General features: G+C 40.9%; 2 pseudogenes; one reads left to right on the top strand and one right to left on the bottom strand.

Moving 5' to 3' along the window:
* Window positions 1-1,569: 1,569 nt before the first annotated feature.
* On the bottom strand, window positions 1,570-2,052 carry LOC132023971 (ubiquitin-conjugating enzyme E2 C-like; annotated as a pseudogene).
* A 12,268-nt stretch (window positions 2,053-14,320) lies between these two features.
* LOC132023970 (eukaryotic translation elongation factor 1 epsilon-1-like) lies at window positions 14,321-14,855 on the top strand (annotated as a pseudogene).
* The last annotated feature ends 8,184 nt before the right edge of the window (window positions 14,856-23,039 follow it).

The raw sequence follows: 23,039 nt of genomic DNA, 5'->3' as shown, positions 1-23,039 counted from the left end.
GTGCCGTTCTCTCATCCTTAGCACCCGCTGCTGCCGCCATGCAAGACAGATCCACGCTGTCTTCCTCTTCTTCCTCCCTCTTCCTTCTATAGGCTCTAATGGTTCTGAGGCTTTGCTTCTTCTTCTCTGAGTCTGTCTGATTATTTCTTTCAACCATATTACGCATTTTCTCGGAAAAGACCTTACTCTGAAAAAAGGACCAGGAGAAGCAGAGGGCAGATTGAGAAACATGAAGGAGAATGGTCCAAATTTGGCCAGAGCCAGGACTTGGCAAGACATGGAAGTGAAAATGACCTGGAGGTTTTTCAGCCAGAGGAGTAGCTGGGGCCTTGGGTAGCTGCATATTCTTATCAGTGGCTTTGCTTCTTTCTGTGCTCACCTCAGTTAGGAGCCCATACAGGGTTCATCTGTACTCTCAGGGGCTGGTCTGTGGGCACAAATGCTGGTGGTTGATAAGGGTTTGGGCCTTTAGTAGAGAGAAGTTCTCTACACAACTTTTCATACAGATGGTTGAATTTCTTACACACATACACACGGTGAAATTTCTTAACATTACAGGTGGCTATGTTTTAGGGAAAAAATGACAAAACTAAGGTTTATACGGCTTGATTTGGAATCTGGCCTTTCAGAATCAGGCCTTCATTTCTAGAATGGGTGATATACCAAACAAATATCAACAGGTACCTGGCCTTGGCATCCTGCCATGGTGGCCTATTTAAACTGATTGAGCAAACTTGTTCATAGAATGTGCTAGAAGCTCTGCTTCAGCCCAACTACTGAGACTATAGGGAATTTACTGCACCATACAGTCTACTCGTGTATATGTTTGAAAGTTTCCAGGTTAGAAAGTTCAAATTTTCCCTTTGTGGCTGGTGGTATTTGGAGCGTTGGAATGGCTACAAGCCCTTTGGTGATGGGGCTTAGAGGAAGTTGAGTTGGAGATACCTTTAGTTTGGGTTTAGTGGGCTATATTGTGTTCTTTTGTAGTTTCTTTTGTGTAATCAGAGTTATCTCTATCCCCCTGGTGCAGGAGTGGCTTTGAAAAATGCTCCTACTGCCTAGTGTGCTGACTTAACTGGCATCAAGACACAAAAGTGTTACTCAGAAATCAAATCATGATATTAAAGTATCTGTCTCCTGGCACACAGCACCAGAGGTACATGAGAGTAAAAGAGAAAGTTTGAAAAGCAGTCTGGAAAAATCCTCCTTACCACCAGATGTGTAAAATAATACATTCTTCCTGTGACATTCAATTCTTTGATACCTTATCAAAATTGGAAGTTTTCTCCTAATCAGGAATATAAGAGAAAGCAATTATATATGTACTGCATAATTTAAATCCTTTTAAAAAGAAGGATTGTCCAAAATCAAAGTTAGAAGATTTTTTTGGTGAAAATAACCCCAATGTATTTATTTAATATATTTATCACAAAGATTTAACTTAAAAAAAACAGACAACACAAAAATGACACCACAGCTTAAGATACAGAGTCCCAGATAGAAATGAAGGAAAGGACAGACCATTTAAGGAGAAAATAAAAAGACAACACAAGCAGAGAGGCCGGACGGTCAGGGTTCTTGGCTGGAGACCTGTTTCAAGTAGGTTTCTTATAGACACTTCTTAAAGGCCGTGGGGTTTTTCCCCAGCTCAGCAGCATGTGTGTGCAAAAGGCTATCTGTGTTGGGTTCCCTGGATGGAGAGCAGCTTTGTCCTTCAAGATGTCCAGGCAGGTGTGGTAGCAGGCGTGAGGAATTTCACCGTGGGCGTGGTGTCAGCGTAGCTGTCGGGGAGCTCCAGGGGGAGCTCATTGTAGCTCAGGTCTCCATGCACTGTGCCAGCTGCTCCACGGATCATCCCCACCTGTTCAGAAAGTTTCTCTGGTCCAGGGAAGGCAGAAATTGCTTTGTCACCAGGCATCCTGGGGGTCATCAGCTCCTGCCGCGGCCTCTTGCCCATGGGGCCCCGGACAGTGACCCCGCTGGGCTTGGCTCCTCTGCGATTGCGGGTGGTGGCCACACTGGCAGCAGCAGGTCAGGGTTCTGGGAGGCCATCCAGGCAGCGTGGGCAGGGAGACAGCAACTCGGAGAGCATGGCTGCCACCCAAATTTGGAAAATTCTTGTGTTGGTGGAGCTCAGACTGCTAACTGGGTTACAAACAGCAAGGAAGCCTGTGTGTGAATACACCAATTTTATGCATTTTATGCATATAAACTAAAAATAAATGGAAAACGGAGATCAGTCATGCTAGAAGGAAGAATGACTGTTTTTCTATTTTCTCTGTGGAAATTATTGTAGAAAATAATTGTAATATGAAGAGCTGACCGAAAATGGTGCAGCCAGAAAATGTAGGGATAAAAGTATTATAGAGGTGTATCAACAGTGAAATAATTTAAACTGTGATTTATTGTATTTGGCAGTTTTTAAAAATTTCATTTGATGTGATCTCTTTTCCCCATTCTAAATGTATATTTTAATGTATAACTAAAATTTTTATTTATAATCTTTTTCATTAAGACACCCTCTCCCCAATTGTATAAACTTCAGGTGCTACAGTGTCCACTCCTACTTAGTTTTCTTCACTGATTCCTCCTTTTCTCTCTGATTTCCAAACACTGGAAAACCCCAGGGCTCAGTTCTTAAACTCTTCCTCTCTGGCTTCTCTCCCTGAGTATATAGGTAGTCGGGGTCTAACCAGAGAAGCACAACCACAACAGAATTGGGATTAATTGTTGGAATAAGACCTTATACAGTTGGGAAGGAAGATCTGAAAGGGGGCAGGAAGGAATGGGAGCAGACTTCCTAACTAGGAACCACTGGGGCGGGAGACAGAGTTGGGGCTTCCAAAGGCACATCCGCCTGCTACTGGGGGACCGAGAGTTGGAGAAGTCTATACAGAAGGCCATTATCTCTGAGTCTGGTGGTAGGGCTGGGGCTGCTATTGGCCAAGAGGGCCAACAGTTGGGAAGCAGAGTTGCAGAGAAGATGCAGAGTGGGAGAGAAGGGCCTGAGCTGGAGCTCAGCAGTACCTCTGTCAGCATCGAACCACACACCCTTCAGAGAGTTGTGATGGCCACCTCATTTCTGCCTGGCAATTTCATGCACATATCTTTTTTGGTCAGTGCTCATCTGAAAACATACAAGGAAAAAGATTTTGGGATATACTTCAGTTTAGCCAAGTGAACACAGTTCAGAAGCACATACCAGGTAATCTCACTTTGTCTCATTGCTTTAATTCTACCCCTACTCTGATGATTTACAGATTTTTTAATTCTTGGAATTATAGGCCTTCTCCAGAATATAGGAATACAGATTTATGTCTAATTCCCTCCTTACATCACCACTTGGATATTTAGTAGACTTTTGAAACTTAAGATATTTTTAAAAAAAGAGAGAGAGAGAGAGAGATCCTTATCTTCTTTCCTAAACCTGTTCTTTCTAAAATCTTCCTCTGAGGTCCAGGTGTTCTGGCTAAAAATCTCAGGACTGCCTTTACTCCTCTGTCTCCCAACCAATAAGTAATTGATCAAAAAATCCCATTGGCTGTTCCTTCAAGAAATATCCATGACCTACTACTTCTGTTGTGGGCTGGAAAATTGTCACCGCTCCCTGAGAATCTATGGATATTACCTGAAATGGCTTTAAAAGAGCAGGGGTGCGGTGGGTAGGGTGGGCATCAGTTAAGGATCTTGAGGTGGGGAGATTATCTGGATTATTCCAGTGAGACCTAAATGCAATCCCATGTATCCTTAAGGAGGAGGCAGAGGGAGATTTGCAAACCCCACCCCCACGAGAGGAGAAAGGGAGGTGAAGATAGAGCAGAGAGAGATTGGAAGATGTCAGCCTTGAAGATTGGAATGATGTGGCCACAAGTCAAGGAATGCCCGTAGCTACCAGAAGCTCCCAGAGCCAAGGGGTGGAATTTAGAGAGTGCACAGCCTTGCTAACACATAAAGTGGGGTCCAGTCATACTGATTTGGGACCTCTGAACTCCAGAACAGGGAAAATAAATTTCTATTGGCTTAAGCACCACGTTTGTGATTGTTTGTTACAGAAGCCACCAAAACCGATACTATTTTTTACCATTTCCTCTCTGGCAACCGTATTGCAGAACGCCACCATCTCTGGATTATTCCAGCAGCCTCCTATCTAACTGACCTCTCTGCTTCTGTCACCACCCCACTCCCTATGGTCTGGTCTCAGCACAGCTGCTAGAGTATACCTTTAAAAATGTAATTCAGGAGATGCCTGGGAGGCTCAGTTGGTTGAACTTCTGACTCTTGGTTTCAGCCCAGGTCATGATCTCCGTGTCCTGGGATTGAGCCCTGCGTCAGGCTCTGTGCTCAGCAGAGAATCTGTTTGAGATTCTTTCTTTCCTTCTTCCCCTCCCCCTCTCACTCATTCTCTTTGTAAAATCAATAAAATAAAATCTTTTTTAAAAAAGATGTTAAAAAATGTAATTCAGATCAGGTCACTCATTTTTCAAAACCCTCCAGTTGTTTCCCTTCTCATACAGAGTACAATACATAATTCTCATAACCAGCTTACAGAGCTCTAACTCAACCCCTTTATAACCTGTCTGACTTTATCTCCTACATTCCACCGTAGTAATATAGTTTCCTCAATGTTCCTTGAGCATATCAGGTGTGTTGCTGCCTCAGGACTTTTGCACTTGCTCTTCCCTCTCCCCACCTCCCATGGGCTTACATCTTCACTTGATAGATGAAACCTACTCCTAAAAACACCAGCCATCCAACCTCACTCACTCACACACCCTTATGCTCTTCCCTTACTTCCTCCACAGCCATATTAAATTCTGACATATGTATTCTTACGGAGTTGTTTAATTCTCCACCCTCCCCCATTAGAATTTAAGCTCTGTGAGGGCAGGGGTATCTACCAGGGATTTTTTTTCACTGTTGTATCCCCAATACCTAGATAGGTCTATAGCACATTAATGGATGCTGAATAGTATTTGTTGAAGGAATAAATTATGCGAGAATGCTTAGTTAGGTTGTTTTTTTTTTTTAATTTATTAACTAATTTATTTGAGAAAGAGTATGAGGAAGAGGAGAGAGGGAGAAGCAGACTCCCTGCTGAGAGCCCGACCCAGGGCTCAATCCTAGGACCCTAGTATCAGGATTGGAGCCAAAGGCAGATGCTTACTTAACCCACTAAACCACCCAGTTAGCTTTATATTACAAACATTTTACCCTATTAAATGGTCTTGCACTGAGCTGTAATCAGCAATCACCCAACTCATTCCTTGGTTTCATTAATATTCTCTGGAGATGAAAACACTTCCAGTTTCCCAAATGTCACTCTGGTCAGGAACTGAACCATATGTTGGATTCAGTTGTAATGTAAATAATGGAACTATCATGCATTCCGGAAATGAAGGCATTCTCTCCACGTCTGTGTTTTTCCCATCCCTCTACTTTAAACTGGAAGGGAAGGCTTGAGTGGGAATTTGGTATTCCTTTGAGGGGTTTTCCCAATCCAACGGTCTTTGATCCTGGCTGTGGGTTTCATAAGCACCATTCCTCTCCCATCCATCCGCCTCTTCTAATTCTTCCTCCCCCAGTCATTTCCTGTCACAGCAACCCTTTCAAAATTAAACTCCAATTCTAAAACAAATGAAGCAAAGGCAGGAAGGGGGGGATGAATCACAGCATATGGGAACAGTTTTGTTTGAAAGCATGATCAGCACTCTTTGCAAACAAGCTGTGACCATATGCAGCAGGGTGGGCGTAGAAGGAGTTTTAAAAGACAAGTGATAAACTGTGAGAAGTGTCTGACTTACAAAGAAAAAGCCCATTAATGATTGGTTTGATAGTAAGAAGTAATACCTTGAAAGAAGTCTCTCTCTAAGGAAATAGATATTTCTGTGCCGTTTTATAAATCGAAAGATTGCAAAGAGGTGGCCTGTAGTCAGTTAAAATTCTTGTCCTGAAGTAGCAGAGAGGCTATGAATAATAATAACTGGTTAGGACTTCTTTCATGGCTAAAACCAAGATCACTTGAATTCAGATTTATTGGTATACCAACAGAAGTTATTTTTAGAACCAGATCTATTGCCTTTAGGTGCTCATTCCTAAGGAAGAGAGAAAAGAGATGTAAAAGTGTGTGTGTGTGTGTGTTTCTTTTATTGATTGTCTCAGTCAGTAAATGCGTGAGTGTGTGTGTTTCTTTTATTGATTGTCTCAGTCAGTAAATAACTGAGTTCTGACTAAAAAAGCCAGGCACTGTGCAAGCCCTGGACATTCAATATGAAACAAAAATCCTGGGTGTTATATGGTAAACAAAAATCATCACAGTCCCTACCTTCATGAAGTTTACAGTCCAGGGAGAACATAGCTAGTAATCAAATGGCCACAGAAGCAAATGAAAAGTAACAACTGTGGCTTATTGTCATTTGTGCTGTCATGGAGGGCAACAGTAGGGATCCTATGAGACACTGATGGGACCCCTGAGCTGGCCTGGGAAGTCAGGAGAGGCTTCCCTCTGATGATGATGGACTTGCAGCTGAGAGGTGGTTTAAGACGGGACAAGGGTGTGCGAAGAATTCAGGGCAGAAAAGGTGATATGTGCAATTATCCTGGAACAGGCGGGGTTGCAGTTTTATTCAAGGAGCTGAAAGAAGTACAATGAAGGGAAATGCGTCTGGAGCTTGACCGTGAGAAGTCAAGAAGCAGAAAATAGAGAGGCATGACTACGCGGTGCCTTGTGGGCTGTGTTAAGGATTTTGATCTCTCAAGGAGAAGCCATTGCAAAGGGGGACAGGGCAGCTGTAAGAGCACACACCCCCCCAAGCTCCCTCTTATTTCCCTCCATCTTTAGGTCATAGAGAACGTGCTGTAGGAAGGTAGAAGTAGTAAAAAATGGTTATGTTAAATCAATCTTTGATTTAACAAATATTATAAGTGATTACTCTGGGGCACATACCGTTCTAGGTCCTAGGGTAAAAAAGATGAACCAGAAACTTACTGATCACCCCTCATAAGGCTTACCGTCTAAGATGCAACATGCGTGATAAACATAGTCCCATGAATAAATCATTGCAATTTACATAATGCACCAAAAGAACAACATAGGATGCTCTGAGCTCAAGTGACAGGGTCCTTGCCTTGGATGGAACTAACTAAGGAACTCAGGGAAGCTCTCCTCTGAAGGCTAGGTTGACTAACTGTTGTCAGTAGGATCATTGGAAAGTTACTGAAAACTTCAATTCGCCTTTTATTTTCTACTCCCAACCCCTTATTTCATTAGGTGACCTTGACTTTCATGCTTTCTCTCTATGTATATAAATGGCAGTGAGTAGGTAGCAAGGCACCTGTGTTTCTGGAAGAAATGCAAAAGCCCATTTATTCTGATTGCCAAGTCTGGAACATACCTGGTGGTAAATGAAACAATGAACTATGAGATCATTGGGCAGCTCTGATTTTGTTCTGTCTATATATAATCCACCAGGAGGGTAGTAGTATTGATATTTCTAAATTAACACCCTTTTCCTTAGTAAACCAATTACTTCCAACATGTTACAGTTCATCACTTCAAACTAGTTTTTTTTTTTTCCAGTCAGTTGAAGACAGAAAATCCATAAGCAGTTTATCAGTGTGTGATGCTGTTTGCATTTCTGTGCTTCTCCCGATTTGGATTTTCATCATTCTTTGTACTCTTAGCCCAATCTCTGCACAAATTCATGTATTTATGTGAAAACAAGCAGCAATTCTTGTTTATAAATGTAGCCTGGAAACCAGCCAGAGCATACTTACTAAAAACTTCGGGTGTGGTTGATTATTCCTGAAGATAAAGCCCAGTATTGTTATTCTTCTAAATTGACCTAGCCCTTTACTAAAAGGGCCAACCCTACAGTGGAACTGTATGTGCTGATTGACAAAGAACTACTGTAGCATGGTTTGAATTCTGTCTCAACCATTTAAAAGTATGTATCTATTTAATATACTTGATAATTCTGATTTAATTTCATACCAATCATTTAACAGTATTTATCATGCATAAGTTACTTAAATTCTCCAGGTTTCCTTTTTTCTTTAGTAAAGTAGGAAGAATTATATCTGTTTTGCCCTTTTGGCCTAGTTGTGAAATTAAATGTGAAAATCTTTGTGATTATTCTTTGTAAATTCAGTATTTATGTGCAGGATGCCATTATTTGCATCATTGGCCCCAATTCTTCACCGCTTCCTGTAACTAAGCCCTTGGACATGTGGTTTTGCAAGCCCCTTACTAAAGAGAGGGGTATTTTTCCCTGCCTCTTGACTTTAGTTTGGATATCTTACTTGCTTTGGTCCTTAGAGTATGGTCAAAGGGACAGTGTGCAGTTCTGAGCCTAGATCTAAAGCAGCCTCAGACGTTTCTGCCTGTTTGTGTGCTTTACCAATTGCCATGAGAAGAGTATGGCCCTGATCCCGCGAAGAAGATGAGGGGGATGTGGAGCAGAGCCGCTCCAGTCCAGCTGCCCCAGCTCTGTCAAGCCTAGACCAGCTGGCTCCCATTTGACCTGCAGATATGTGGGTTAAGTCCATCCCCGTCAGCAGAACACCCAGCCAAGCCATGTGAATGAAGTTAATGTGTGTTATTATGTAGCACTCAGGTTTTGATGTAGTTTTTAATATATCGCCAATTAAACATCCATTGGTTCACCAAGATTAAGTTATCTTCTAGGGAAAAGGACAGAGATTTCAGTTTTGAATGGATTTTTCCTCCTGTCCCTGTGCTTTTCTATGTTTTTCCTTTTTTGGCCCAATTTTCAAAAGGAAATTGTTCAAGAGTTGCAAATATGAAATTCTCTATATGGCACCTCAGATTATCTGAATAAAAGGCTCAGTAGAAATCTAACAAATAATGTTTTAGTGAAAATGTTTACTTCTCACTGAGATGTAGATGAGGAATTCTGTTAGGATCACATGCTTTCTTGTTTATTGTCTCTTTTATAAATAGACTGATCTACAAGTATATGCAAAAGGCAGGAACAGGCCATGATACTTCACCAAGAGCCTTAGTGTGTCACCCAGCTTTGTGGGAGTCTTTTAGGATAATTCTAAGCTAACAATTCAATATAACACACATTAAATATATACCACATGTAAGGCAAATGTAAGGTCCTAGGGAAACAGAAACAAACAAGACATAGTAGCTCCCTCTTAATGATCTAGTAAAGGAAATGACATGCAAATTACTCATGATACCATATCTCATTAATTCTGTAACACTTTTTTTTGGTACTTTTTCAGATGTTGAAATCGATGGTTTGTCATAGTTTAGTTAATAGTGTTTTTTTCAGTGTGTTTATGTAGGATAATGATGCAGGTTATACTTGATATCCTCTTATAGCCAAGAAAATACAGAAATAAGTTGCTCGGAGAACAGCGTATGCACTGTGTCATACGATCAAAAAGCAAGGAGGCGTTACTTCTCCTAGAAAACACAGAGGGAGACCTCATGGGGGAGAAGCCTGTGAGATGGATTTCAGTAAGAAAAAGTACGGGAATAAAGACCACATAGGTCAGTTGATCCCTAAACTTTCTGTCACCAAGGAGTACTTTTATTGCTTATCTCTTCTCCTGTTCAGTGTTGCCGTCAAAATGCCTTTGTCATGATAAATAAATTTGCATTTATCAAGAGATACTTTACTTCTCCATTTCATAGCAAAAGCCATACATTACTGGTAATCAGAATTTTTTTTTTAAAGATTTACTTATTTATTTTTAGAGAGAGAGAGACAGAAGAGAGGGAAAGAGAGTGCAGCGGGGGAGGGGGTTGAGGGAGAGAGAGAATATGGAGCAGACTCCCCACTGTGCACGTAGCCTGATGTGGGGCTCAATGTCATGACCCTGAGATCATGACCTGAGTTGAAATCAAGAGTCGGACACTTAACTGACTGAGCCACCCTGGAGCCTATTAATGACAATTTCTAATCAGAGGAGATAATCAGTATTCTCAGATTAAGTTAGCATTTTTGGCCAGAACCCAAGAAATTTAACATTTTAGTTTCTGAAGTTATTGTTCCAGGAAACTTTAATCTGTACTAGGATTTTTGAAATATTGACAAGAATTCATCCTAGATGGGAATACCACTTTACATGAAAAATTCATCATAAGAAAACAGATAAACATGGGACCCATGCTTTGTGATCCTTAATATGGTCTGCCTGGTGCTTTGAGTGAAAGAGGAAAGATTAGAGAAGATGAGACAGGAATTATGAGAGGACCAGCTCATAGAGAGTCTTGAATGTCATACTTAGGAATTTAGACTTCTTTTATTATAACTATCGCTGAAAACATCATTAGCTTGAGTATAAAAGGACAAATATAAGAAGTAAAACCTGGATGACTAAATTCCTACCAGAAGAACACAGACACGCCATAGCTTGTATGCTTACCTATAGTGCACCAGCTGCCAATAAAACAGGTGTAGGAGGAATGCATAAGCAGCACCATCAATTCTATCTTTCTGTTGTGAGGATTCCAGGCAAAGTATTATGTAATAGTCAGAGCTTAAATTCTGGAGTTAGACCACCTAGGTGCATCTTCTGACTCTACTGCATTTTAGTTCTGTGGCTTTAGGTGAGTTATTGAAGATCTTTGACCTTCAGTTTTCTTTTTCATAAATGGAGAAAATGGAATTATCAACATTCGCTGATATTTGTAAGGATGATATAATTTTTGTAAGTTGTCTGGTGTACAGTTACCAGGACTCAGCACTTAATTAGTTTCTTTTAGAACTTGCTTAGAAATCCAAAAGGATGTGTGAAGCAGAGGCAAGAAAAAAAATTAAATTTCCTTACCTCCCACAGCACACTGACAAGTCCTTGAGACAGGCAGAGTGACAGTCCTCTCAGAACTCAGCTGCGTCAATGTTAATACTTTGCTAGGGGCAAAAGGCAATCTTAGCCTGACCCCGAGGATCCTGTAAGTCTACTTCAGCATAAAAATTCCTTTGGAAACTTCTTTTATCTCTACTCACAAGATATATGTTGGCAATCATCCCCAAGCATATGACCCCCAATATACATCTGAAGGGTCTCATGACTAAGTTTTTATTAGACAGTAACAAATGACCTTTTATCAACAATAGCCCCTCAAAGTCATGGAAACCTTGCTTCCAAAATTCCTTACTGATTTCCACTATCCCAACTTGAAAGTACATAGTGGGCCACTCCTCACGCTCCAGGGCAACTCTTTCTGCCCATGGGTCCTGTCCCCGTGCTGTATAAAACCACCTTTTGCACCAGAGACATCTCAAGAATTCTTTCTTGGCCGCTGGCTCTGAACCCCAACATCTTCCCTACATCAAAAAGACTGCATGGTGGTGTAGAACAATAAATTCAGTCTTCTCTCTTCTCATCATGTCCTAAGATGCCAAACTGGCTGGTAATCAAAACCCTAAGGAGAAAACATATGCTCCAGACACCAGCTTTGTCTTGGCAATGATCTGCGTTTAACTTGATGGTAAATAGGAGGTGACAGCTGAATCTGGTGTGGAGATTCCAGGAGGGTGGTTCTCCAGGAGGACTTTAACTAGAAGCTCATCTATTGCAAATAAACTGTTGTAAATACCGGAGAGTAGGCGGTAGAGGGTCTTGCAGAAGAAAGTCCTGGAATTCCTGGACAGGGCTGAAAATAAAAAGTGAGAATAATGTTGATAGTATATCCTATTGATGAGACCATGGCTACAGCTACCTCTACTCCACAAGTTTCTTTAGCAATTCCTTTTAATCTGCCATATCCGAAATTGGCACTGTCCAAAGTTTTTTCCATGAACGTGCTTAAATATATGCTGAACAATAAAAATTATACCTTATCTTTGTTGTGCGTTTTTGGACTGTTTAATGTGCTTTCATCTTTACAGTTTCATGTTTTCCATATGACCTTTTGAAGAAGGCGGGGTATTATTATCCCCCTTTTCCATATGAGGAATCTGAAGTGGCAAGTGGCCCAGGGAGTCTACTTAATTAATGGTCACGGTTAGTAAGTGGAAGAGAGTCCTGCATTTTGACTGACATTTGAGTCTACTGTATCTTTGTTTTTATATGAAGATTTCTGTTTTCTCAGTAGACAGTAATAGTCATGATCCATCCCCTTTTTGGAGGATTTTTCCTCTCATATTAATTATATTTTCTTATTCAACAGTTTTATTTCAGGCCTTGCTGCTTCTAGGGTCACAAGAGACTAACATTTGCTATTTTTCATCCTGCATAGTTTTGGGAGGATGTTATGGAAAATTGGCAGCATATCACTTCCTTCATCCGGTTTGATCCTAAGCTTTCAGAAGACTAGAGACTTGAACTTCTCCTCTGTGAGAGTGAGATGAGGGTTGAATTATTGAACACCTGGTCAGAGTTAGATTTCTCTCTCTCTTTTTTTTTTCCCCACACCTTATGTCTGTTCACCTTCTGATCTTTACTGACTAGGACACTGGCTATAACACAATTGATTCCCTTCCCCTTATTCTCTGGAAACTGTCAAATAGAGTAAAATTCGCTGTCCTTCACAAGAAACAAAACTCTCTTCTCTGGTTCAGAGAGTGTCACATTCCTTCCATGTTACTCAGCATTTTACAGTCACTTTGAGGCATAGAACACCCCCCCCCCATTTTTGTCCCTTCTCATTTTAAACAGGAAATCACCTCTGAGAAACCTTTGGGTGAAGAAAAACAATGGTACGAAATCTTACTTAAGACATCTCATGAAAGTTACAGTAGCTTTTTGCAAAAACCTGTGTTCTCATCCTTTTACTCTAATTCTATTCAGATAGTAACAGCACTTTATTGGCAATCATGTCAATGATTGGTCATATCACCTCTCTAACGTTTCAAAAGGACAAGTTTGGTTATCTCCATTACAAGCAATCCCCAAATTTAGTGGCTTATAACAACAGTCATTCATTTGCTTATGATTTTGTAATTCAGGCAGGCAAAAGAAGTCATTGGGGTAGTGGTTCTAGTCATCTCCCTCAGAGTTTCCCATGCAGCCGTTGTGGCCTGAAGGCTTGAATGGGCGCAGGGATGTTCAAAATAGCTTCTGTACTAAGTTGAAAAGTACCTCCCAGAATTTCATGTTTACCCAGAACCGCAGAATGTGATATTATTTGGAAAAGGGTCTTTGCAGATGTAATTAGTTAAAATAAGATCATGCTAGAGTAGAATGGGCCCTTATTCAATATGACCACTGTCCTTCTAAGAAGAGAAGAGGAGGAATGCCATGTAACAAGAGACACATATTAGAGTCATGTCACTGTAAGTCAAGGAACCCCAAAGATTGCTGGCAGTCATCAGAAGCTGGAAGAAGAACACATTCTCCCTCAGATCCTCCAGAAGGAACCAGCCCTGCTGACCAGTTTGATGTTGCACTTGGAGCCTTCAGAAGTGTAAGTGAATAAATTTTCTATTGGTTTAAGCCACCCAGTCACAGCAGCCCTGGGAAATGAAGGTAAATCTGCCTTAAAATCCAGGTAAATCTTAGTTGGAATTGCTGAAATGGCTGGGGACTGGCCAGCCCCACCTCAGTGCCCCAAACTCCCACCCCCCTGCCATGTCTCCTGGTCTCTCCCTCCATGTGGTCTCTCCACCAGAGTCGCTGGGCTGCTTTATGTGGAGGCTTCATGTTGCAAAAGAGTGAAAGTGGAACATACCAGACATTTTCTGGATTAGGCCCAGAGCTATCACTAGCTTCCTTCTGCCATGTTCTGTCGGTTAAGGCACACTGCTGAGCCACTCAGGTTCAGGAGGAGGAAACAGACTCCACTTGTCAATGGAGAGTGGCCACATCCACGGGGATGAAGGAATCGTTGATGTCCATCTTTGGAGTCAGTCTACAAGGACTGTAGCTACCTGAGTTTGAATGAGTATTTTATTCCATGATACACCTCTTAGCACAAGCTATTATGCAGGCTTAACAAGACTTCTTACACTGATGATCTTCTAAATGTTCAAGTCATGTCTTTGAATGTCAGCCAGCTTACGCCTCTGTATCAGCCCCTCCCAGCTGGGCAAGCAGAGGTGCAGGGGTCAGGCACCCACACTGAGATTCTAGGATCTAGGACTTCAGCATGGGAGTGGGGCGCAGTTGCCCGTGGGAGAGGTACTGTGGCATTCCTTGTGTCAGAAATGATTGTTTCCGTAAGGTCAGTTCTGACCACAGTCCATACCACTCTCCAAACTAGAGTTTTAGGATGACAGTGCCTTTCAGTGGAAGATTGTAATGTTGACACAAACGAGACAATGCATATGACCAGGTGAAATAGAAGTTGCTGTAAGAATAAAAATCCACAGCCGAGGCCCCTGCCATGAGCTCCTGCTGGATGATGGCAGCTGCAGAGCTGACCCTGCTTTGGGGACTTCTGGAGAAGTCCCTGGGGCAGAGGAAAGGGAACAAAGACAGTGCTCAAAGCTAGCGCCAGGTTCCTGTTCTTCAAACAAACAATGGTCCACATCCAACAGGACTGACTACTACCAGCTTATCTTGTCAAGCAGGTGAACAAAGAAGATTTGCTTGGGAGCACTGCAAAAGAAAAAGCAATTGTTCAGCAGTGGTTGGAAAACAGAGTAACTCAAGTTACATGGACACTATAATAAAGGCAGTATCCGTCTCTGTTGGAGGATCTTAATTCCGGTCTGGAAGATAAAGTCTACCTTACAGGATTTAACTCTACCTTAGCAGATATCCTACTGTACTATGGACTTCATCGCTTTAGAGTTGACCTGACAGTTCCCGAAAAGGAGAAACATCTTAATGTGTCTTGCTGGTTTTGTCACATTCAGCACTATCTAGGGATTAAGAAACATCTGTCTGTTGTCCTCTTTATCAAGAACAGGCTATATACTAATTCCCACTAGAAGCTATCCATGACATAGAAGCATGATCACAAATATTTTAAATGGAAAGTGTATTCTGGACTAGAGAACCAAGATAAATAGGTACACAGTCATTCTTTATTTGCTGAAGTTGATGGAATAAACATGTCAAAAAAAAAATCAACAGCTGAAACTTGAGAGTTTTAGAGGGCACAGGTATTGAACTCGAGTTCATTTGAATTCTAAATCCTTGTACTTCCACTATAAACTGCACAGTATTTTATGAAGTACTAAAATGTCTGTGGAAGAACTTAAAAGATGAGTTAAAAAAAAAAGGAAGCTATAACTTAATGTTATTAAGAAATGGAATGACATTGTAGGGTAATGCAGTATGTCTCTTTCTCAGGCAACATAATTTTTTTCTCTTAAAAATATATTATTGAGGGTGCCTGGGTGGCTCAGTAGGTTTAAGCCTCTGCCTTTGGCTCAGGTCATGATCTTAGGGTCCTGGGTTCAAGTCCCGCATCAGGCTCTCTGCTCGGCGGGGAGCCTGCTTCCTCCTTTCTTTCTCTGCCTGCATTTCTGCCTACTTGTGATCTCTCTGTGTCAAATAAATAAAATATATTTTTTAGAGATTTGATTTATTTATTTGACAGGCAGAGATCACAAGTAGGCAGAGAGGCAGGCAGAAAGAGAGAGAGAGAGAGAGAGGAGGAAGCAGCCTCCCTGCTGAGCAGAGAGCCTGATGCGGGGCTCGATCCCAGGACACTGAGATCATGACCTGAGCTGAAGGCAGAGGCTTTAATCCACTGAGCCACCCAGGCACCCCATAAATAAGTTTAAAATATATTTATATATATTATTGATACCTGACAATCCAAAAAAAGATATGTATTCTATATGTAAATAATAATATAGGGGCACTTGTGTGGCTCAGTCAGTTGAGCATCTGACTCTTGGTTTTGACTCAGGTTATGATCTCATGGTCATGAGACTGAGCTTGCGTTGGGCCCCACACTCAGTGCAGAGTCTGCTTGGAATTCTCTCCCTCTCCCTCTACCCCTCCCTCTCTTTCTCTCACTCTCTTTAAAATAAATAAATAAATCTTTAAACCTAACATAAGAAGTGGAACATTGACAATACCATTGCCTCAAACTTCTTCCCCTTCTCCATCTAGAGGATCTTTATCTAGGGACACCTGGCTAGCTCAGTTAGAGGAGGCTGTGACTCTTGATCTTGGGGTCATGTGTCTGAGCCCCATATTGGGTGTACAAGTTACTTAAGTAAGTGAAACTTAAAAAAAAAAGTAGATCTCTATCTGATCTTTAACCACAAGTCTGAATTTTGTTTTATCAATGCCTTGGTTGTTAGGGAAACTAGATCTTCAGGTTTGAATTAAAAGGGGGAAATGTTGCTTGGCTACTAGTTAACTCCAAAACAGTTTTCTGGTTATTAGCATATTAACTCATCTGCTCTTTGCACATCCTATAAAAGTGTGGCATCAACACCTACATGATAAGCAGCCTCTAGAAGCGCAGTGATTTCCTGACTGCTGGGTTTGTGATAAGGCCTCACGGTTAACCAGATGTAGTAGCTTCCTTCATCTGGTCTCACTCAGGCACTGTGAGCCCAGGATACACTCAAAGACTTTCCTTCTCATTCTGTTGTTAAATTGCATCTCTGTCTTCTTCTTGGGTGTCTGGGTCAGCTGTACTCCGGCTTGCATCTGTAGATTCTAGAAGACTGGGGAGTCTAAAGCATTTTGGGCCTGAAAATGTGACAGCCATGGGGCTGTAGCAGCAGAAGTGTGTGATGTAATTTGCATAATCTGTTTTCCAAGAAAATCACAGCAGCATGGAAAAGTTTATCAGGAATATGCCAGATCTCAAAGGTAAAGAGTCCGCCTGGGATATATTTGCTGTTAAGTTACTTCAGGGGCGTATAAATCATGCAAATTCTGTTCTGATCACTTTCAATGCAGACAAATACATTTTTTTTCCACTTGGAGAGTTTTTAATTTCATTTCCCTTTTATAAGAGTAAAATGATATGCACGTGGGTTTTTTGTTGTTGTTGTGCAGAAAATTTAATAATAAGGTATACTGTTACCTCCTCTCCCATCCCCAGTACAATTTCCTAGAGTCAACCAACTTTCAATAGTTTTCATTTCTAGTTCTTCTGAGGGCCTCCTGAATATCCTTAAATAATATGCCATCCTTGACTTATCAGAAATACGGTTTATTCATTCATCCTTATTGAATTTTGATATTATTTCATTTTTTCGAATGGCTGCAACTGCAAAGTCTTTGACCTTGTAACTTATTACTCTCCCCCCTGAGAGACATGCCTATTCCTCAGACATACCAGGTTTACTTCTGCCTCAGTTTCCTTGCGCTTGCTGTTCCCACTGCCTGGAATACATTTCCTCCAGATATGCCCGTACCCTCCTCCCTCTGGTCTTCACTTCAGAGTTCTTTCAAGAAGACAGAGCTGGGATTGAAATCCAGATACCAGATCCAGAGCCCCCACATGCTCAAGTCAAAGTTGATAATACTGCATTTTGTTCTATGCTTATATTAAAATCTTCCCTGAGTGGATTCTTAAAGTTTGAAAATGAATAATCTGTTTTTATATTCTATACTAGGATTATTGTCCTTTTTTTCAGGTCCCAACTCGTGATTTCTTGCCAATCAGAGGACACTGTTCCCAGATGCTTCTTTCCTTTGTGCCCAGCTTTGTTTACCTCCCTTTCTGATCCTGGAGGCTGGTGAGACTGTAGTCAGTCAGAGCTGGCCCTGCCTTCACTGAAATGACCCATAGTGGTCCCTCTCCTATTCTCTTTGCTGTTACAGATTTATTCCTTTACTGCCATTTGGTTGGCATCTCAAGTATAGTGGGATGTGGGCAGAAAGGAGTAGAACAAGGGAGGGAAAGAAAATACCAGTATTCAGGGCACCTGGCTCAGTGGGTTAAGCCTCTGCCTTTGGCTCAGGTCATGATCTCAGGGTCCTGGGATTGAGTCCCACATCCGCTCTCTGCTCAGCAGGGTGCCTGCTTCCCCCTCTCTCTCTGCCTGTCTCTCGACCTACTTGTGATCTCTCTCGCTCTCTCTCCCTCTGTCAAATAAATAAATAATTTTTTAAATAAATAAATAAATAAAAAGAAAATACCAGTGTTCAGTGACTCATCTTAAACTGGAAGGCCCCCAAAAATAGAGTTTTTAAAATTTTACTTTAAAATGATACTCTGGAGGGGCACTGAGTGGCTCAGTCGGTTAAGCATCTGCCTTTTGTTCAGGTCATGATCCCAGGGTCCTGGGACCGAGCCCCGCATTGGGCTCTTTGCCGAGAGGGGAGCCGGCTTCTCCCTCTGCCTCCGCCTGCCACTCCCGTTTGTGCTCTCTCTATCAATTAAGTAAAAGTAAAATCTTTTAAAAAAATAAAATAATTCAAAAATAAAAAGAGAATCTGGAACAAAAACAGGGATATGAAGAACTAGCATTTATTGAATGGTTTCCCATGTGCCAGACACCGAAATAAGTACTTCTCCCATAGCAGCTGCTGGAAACTTCATGACCGTCTGAAAGGCTAAGGGGTCTGATGGTGGAATGAGAGGAGGATTTCAGACACTTGAAACCTTTTCTTCATACCACTCGTGTGATGTTTGGGACCTTCCACTGCTCAGGGGTGGTTCAGATCAAAAGACCTAAGATAAATGGAGTGTGGCGACACTGAGGCATATGGACTCCTTAAGGAGCAGCCATGAATTTTGTGGACAGCCTCCTGGATTGTCTGTCAGCCCATGGGCAGGTAGCAGCTTTGCATCTGTCAGTGTCATAACCCCAGACAGAAGCCGTGTGGCCTTGGGTTTACTATCATGAAGGGATATTTAGCTTTTATTTTTGAGGGGTGGGAAAGAGTAAATGATGGTAAAGTACGTTTGAAAAGTGGTGAATATTGGTGGGTCACACCCAAGTATGTCCAATTCCCAATATTTTTTGAAGTAATTATATAAAATGATTAATTTACATATCTCTAAAAGAAGCATATCTTCTAAAAGAAGCTAATGATGCAAGCACAGTTTAGAGTTCATTAGATTTGACTACTGTTCACATTAATATAAAATAGAATAAAAAGACTTGCAAAACCCTAAAAAGAAAGCCAGGCTCTGTCATTCCTAACAATTTTCTGAAAATTCCTAAATGTAGCTTTGACGAAATTTGGGTGCAGGAAGAAGTATTTCCCAAACTGCCTGACTTTTTTCTGTTTGTCTTAAGATGTTATTTATTTATTTTAGAGAGAAAGAGAGAACACAAGTTGGAGGAGGGGGTAAAGGCAGAGGAAGTGGGAGAAGGAGACTCCCCACTGAACAGGGAGACTGACTCGGGGCTCAATCCCAGGACTCTAGGATCACGACCCTGAGCCAAAGGCAGACGCTTAACTGACTGAGACACCCAGGCACCCCCTGACTTTTTTCATTTTTCAGTTTTTTTACTTGTATTTATATTCAAGTATAATTAACATTCAGTGTTATATTAGTTTCAGCTGTACAACATAATGATTCAACACTTCAATACATTTTTTGGTGCTTATCAAAATGTGTACACTCTGAATCCCCTTTATCTAGTTCACCCATCCCCCTGCATACCTCCCCTCTGGCAACTACCAGTTTGTTCTCTGCATTTAAAAGTCTGGGTTTTGTTTATCTCTTTTTTCCTTTGTTCATTTGTTTAGTTTCTTAAATGCCGCATGTGAGTGAACTCATGGTATTTGTCTTATTCTAACTTATTTCACTTAGCATTATACCTCCTGGATTCATTGATGTTGTAAATGGCAAGATCTCATTCTTATTTTATGGTTGAGTAATATTCTATTGTATATATGTATCATATCTTCTTTATCCATCTACTGATGAACACTTGACTATCTTCCATATCTTCATTATCGTAAATAATGCTGCAATAAACATAGGGGTTCGGATAGCTTTTGGAATTAGTGTTTTCATTTTCTTTGGGTAAGTATCCAATAGTGGAACTATTGGATCATATGGTAGCCCTATTTTTAATCTTTTGAGAAGCCTCCATCCTGCCAGACTACCTGACTCTTTCTTTGTATTAGGACAGGTTAGGATGGGAAAGGTCTTGCCGAAGACATAGCTGGAACTGTAGGAACAGAAACTGGCAGATTTCAAAAACCCTCTGGGCAGCTGCAGAATTATATTTTGTAGCAAACACATTAAAATAACTTCCAATCCATGCATTATGGGGAAAATGAATCACTTCTGTACTGTCTTCAGAAATTCAAATTAAGTCATTTTTCAAAGGGAAAAGAAGTTGCAGAAATGCTAAGGTTGACTACTTCCTGATAAGCTCTATTCCCAAGCAGACAAGTGTATTGGAATTACTTTAAGAAGGTTGTCAGCTTTTCCTTGTTTGGGTCTAAATGAACTCCTAATATAAAAATGTTCCTGAATTAGACCTTGGCAGTCCCCTGCTTACAGATGGCTTGAGTTCCCCAAATTGGATTCTAACCCACTTGTTTGGAAATAAGAATACATTTTGCTATGAAACTATGTTATACATGATGGTTAGAGTCCCAGGCCAGCCCACAAAGCTCTGTTTAACTACCAGTGTTCTAAAAGGAATATCACAGGGGCACCTGGGTGGCTTAGTTGGTTAAGCTTCTGACTTCAGCTCAGGTCATGCTCTCGGGGTTCTGAGATCAGGCCTGTGAGGCTCCATGCACAGCAGGGAGTCTCTCTCCTTCTCCCTCTGCCCCTGCTCATGCTCGCTCTCTCTGTCTCTCAACTAAATAAATAAAATCTCCTAAAAAAAAAAAAGAATATTATAGACCAGTATTTTTTCAATTTGAAAGCTTCAAGCCATTAGTGGGTCATAAAAGCAACTCAGTGAACGGATAAGAATAGGATGGAATGGAAGAGAAAAGTATCAGCGCACGTTGCATGAAATAAGGGTAGGTATTGTTTCATGGAACTCCTGTTTCAGATACGTGTGGTATGTATGTGTATACTGGGTAACAATGCCAATGTATGTTTTCCTTGGTCTGAGTCCAAAGAAAATTCGGGTCGCATTGCGATAAGCCATGTGTGTAGGCCGTGCAATAAGTGTGTCTCCTGCAACACATGTTCAGAGTCACGACTCTGGGCATCAGGATTACATTTCTGCAAATAGTTTGGATTTCGTGTGTGTGTGTGTGTGTGTGTGTGTGTGTGTGTGTGTGTTTGTCTCTTGAATGGAAAGCTGGGGTACCTGGGGAGGAGATAGGGCTGGGCATGAGGAGTACTGCTGGAGTGGGGAAGTAATGACTGGGATTCCTAGGTGGGAGTTGACAAGTTTTTGTGCTACTTGTGAGCTAAATATGGTTTTTACACTTTAAAAAAATTGTTAAGGAAAGAAGAATAAAATGTAACAGAAACCGTATGTGGCCAGCAAAGCCTGAAATATTAACCATCTAGCCCTTCACAGAAAAAGTTTGCAGAACTATTCTAGGGGAACACGGAGCAAGTAATTGTTAGAGGACTCTGAATGAAAGTAAGAAAAACCCAAAGTGCACTAGAAGCACCAAGGCAGAGGATAATGAGGTATCATCACCTAGTGTAACTACAAAGGATCAAGAGTAAGGATAAATCTTAAATTTTTTTTAGTGAGAGAAGATGGAGTTCCTGAAAGAAGTTACTGTCAGGCTAACAGCGGACTTCTCATTAGCCAAGATAGAACAGAAGCAAAGTGTTAGAAGAAATACTTCAACCTAGAATTTTATGCCAGATAAGTCATCTTCCAGGATTGAGGGTCAAATCATTGTTGTTTTTTTTAAAGATTTTATTTATTTATGACAGAGAGAGACACAGTGAGAGGGGGAGCATAAGCACAGGGGAGCCCAAGCGGGGCTCGATTCCAGTACCCTGGGATCATGACCTGAGCCAAAGGCAGACACTTAATGACTGAGCCACAAAGGTGCCCCAAATCATTGGTTTTAACAACATAATTTTTTTTTTTTTTGGATCTGTGTTTGAGTAAAAGCAAAAATAAACTACTGGGACTACATCAAAAAGCTTTTGCACAGTGAAGGAAACTATTGACAAAATGAAAGGACAGCCTACTGAATGGGAGAGATACTTGCAAACGATTTATGCAATAAAGGGTTAATATCCAAAAATTTATAAACAACTCACACAACTACACACACACACACACACACACACACACACACACTGATTAAAAAATGGGCAGAGGACCTGGACAGATATTTTTCTAAAGAAGACATACAGATGCCCAGCAGGCATATGAAAAGATGCTCAACAACACTAAACATCAGGGAAATGCAAATCAAAACCACAACAAGATATCACCTCATACCAGGTAGAATGGCTGTTATTAAAAAGACAAGAAATAACAAGTGTTGAGTAAAGAGAACTCTTGTGCACTGTTGGTGGGAATGCAAACTGGGATAGCCACTGGGGAAATCAGCATTAAAAAATTAAAAACAGAGCTAACATATGATCCAGCAATTCCACTGCTGGGAATTTATCTAAAGAAAATAAAAACACTAGTTCAAGAAGATATATGCAATTCTATGTTCATTGCAGTATTATTTACAATGACCAAATATGGAAGCAACTTGTGTCCATCAGTATATGAATGGATAAAGAAGATGTGTGTGTGGGGTGTGTGTGTGTGTGTGTGTGTATGATACAATTCAGCCATAAAGAAGAATGAGCTCTTGCCACCTGTGACAACATAGAGGCTATTATGCTGAAATAAGTCAGAGAGACAAATACCATATAATTTCACTTAAATGTGGAACCTAAAAAAATGAAACAAATGAACAAACAAAACAAGGTAGGAATGGACTCTTAAATACAGAGAACAAACTGGTAGTTGCCAGAGGGAAAGGATAGTAAGGGAATGGGCAAAATTGATGAAGAGGGTTAAGAAGTACAAACTTCCAGTTATAAAGTGTAAGTTTGGGGATGTGAAGTCAGGATAGGGAAGAGAGTCAATAACATTGTAATAACTTTGTATGGCAACAGATGGTAACTAAACTTACTGTGATCATTTCATAATGTATATAAATGTTAGATCACTGTGTTGTACACCTGAAACTAATATAATATTGTATGTTAACTGTACTTCAATAAAGAAGATTAAGAGTTATATAAAGAAATTTTCTAACATAAAAAGTGTATGATAATTTCCCTCCCATAATCA

Source organism: Mustela nigripes, chromosome 8 (genome assembly GCF_022355385.1).
Source record: "Mustela nigripes isolate SB6536 chromosome 8, MUSNIG.SB6536, whole genome shotgun sequence".
In the NCBI taxonomy this organism is placed as follows: Eukaryota; Metazoa; Chordata; class Mammalia; order Carnivora; family Mustelidae; genus Mustela; species Mustela nigripes.
This window is presented reverse-complemented; position numbering and strand designations above follow the sequence as displayed.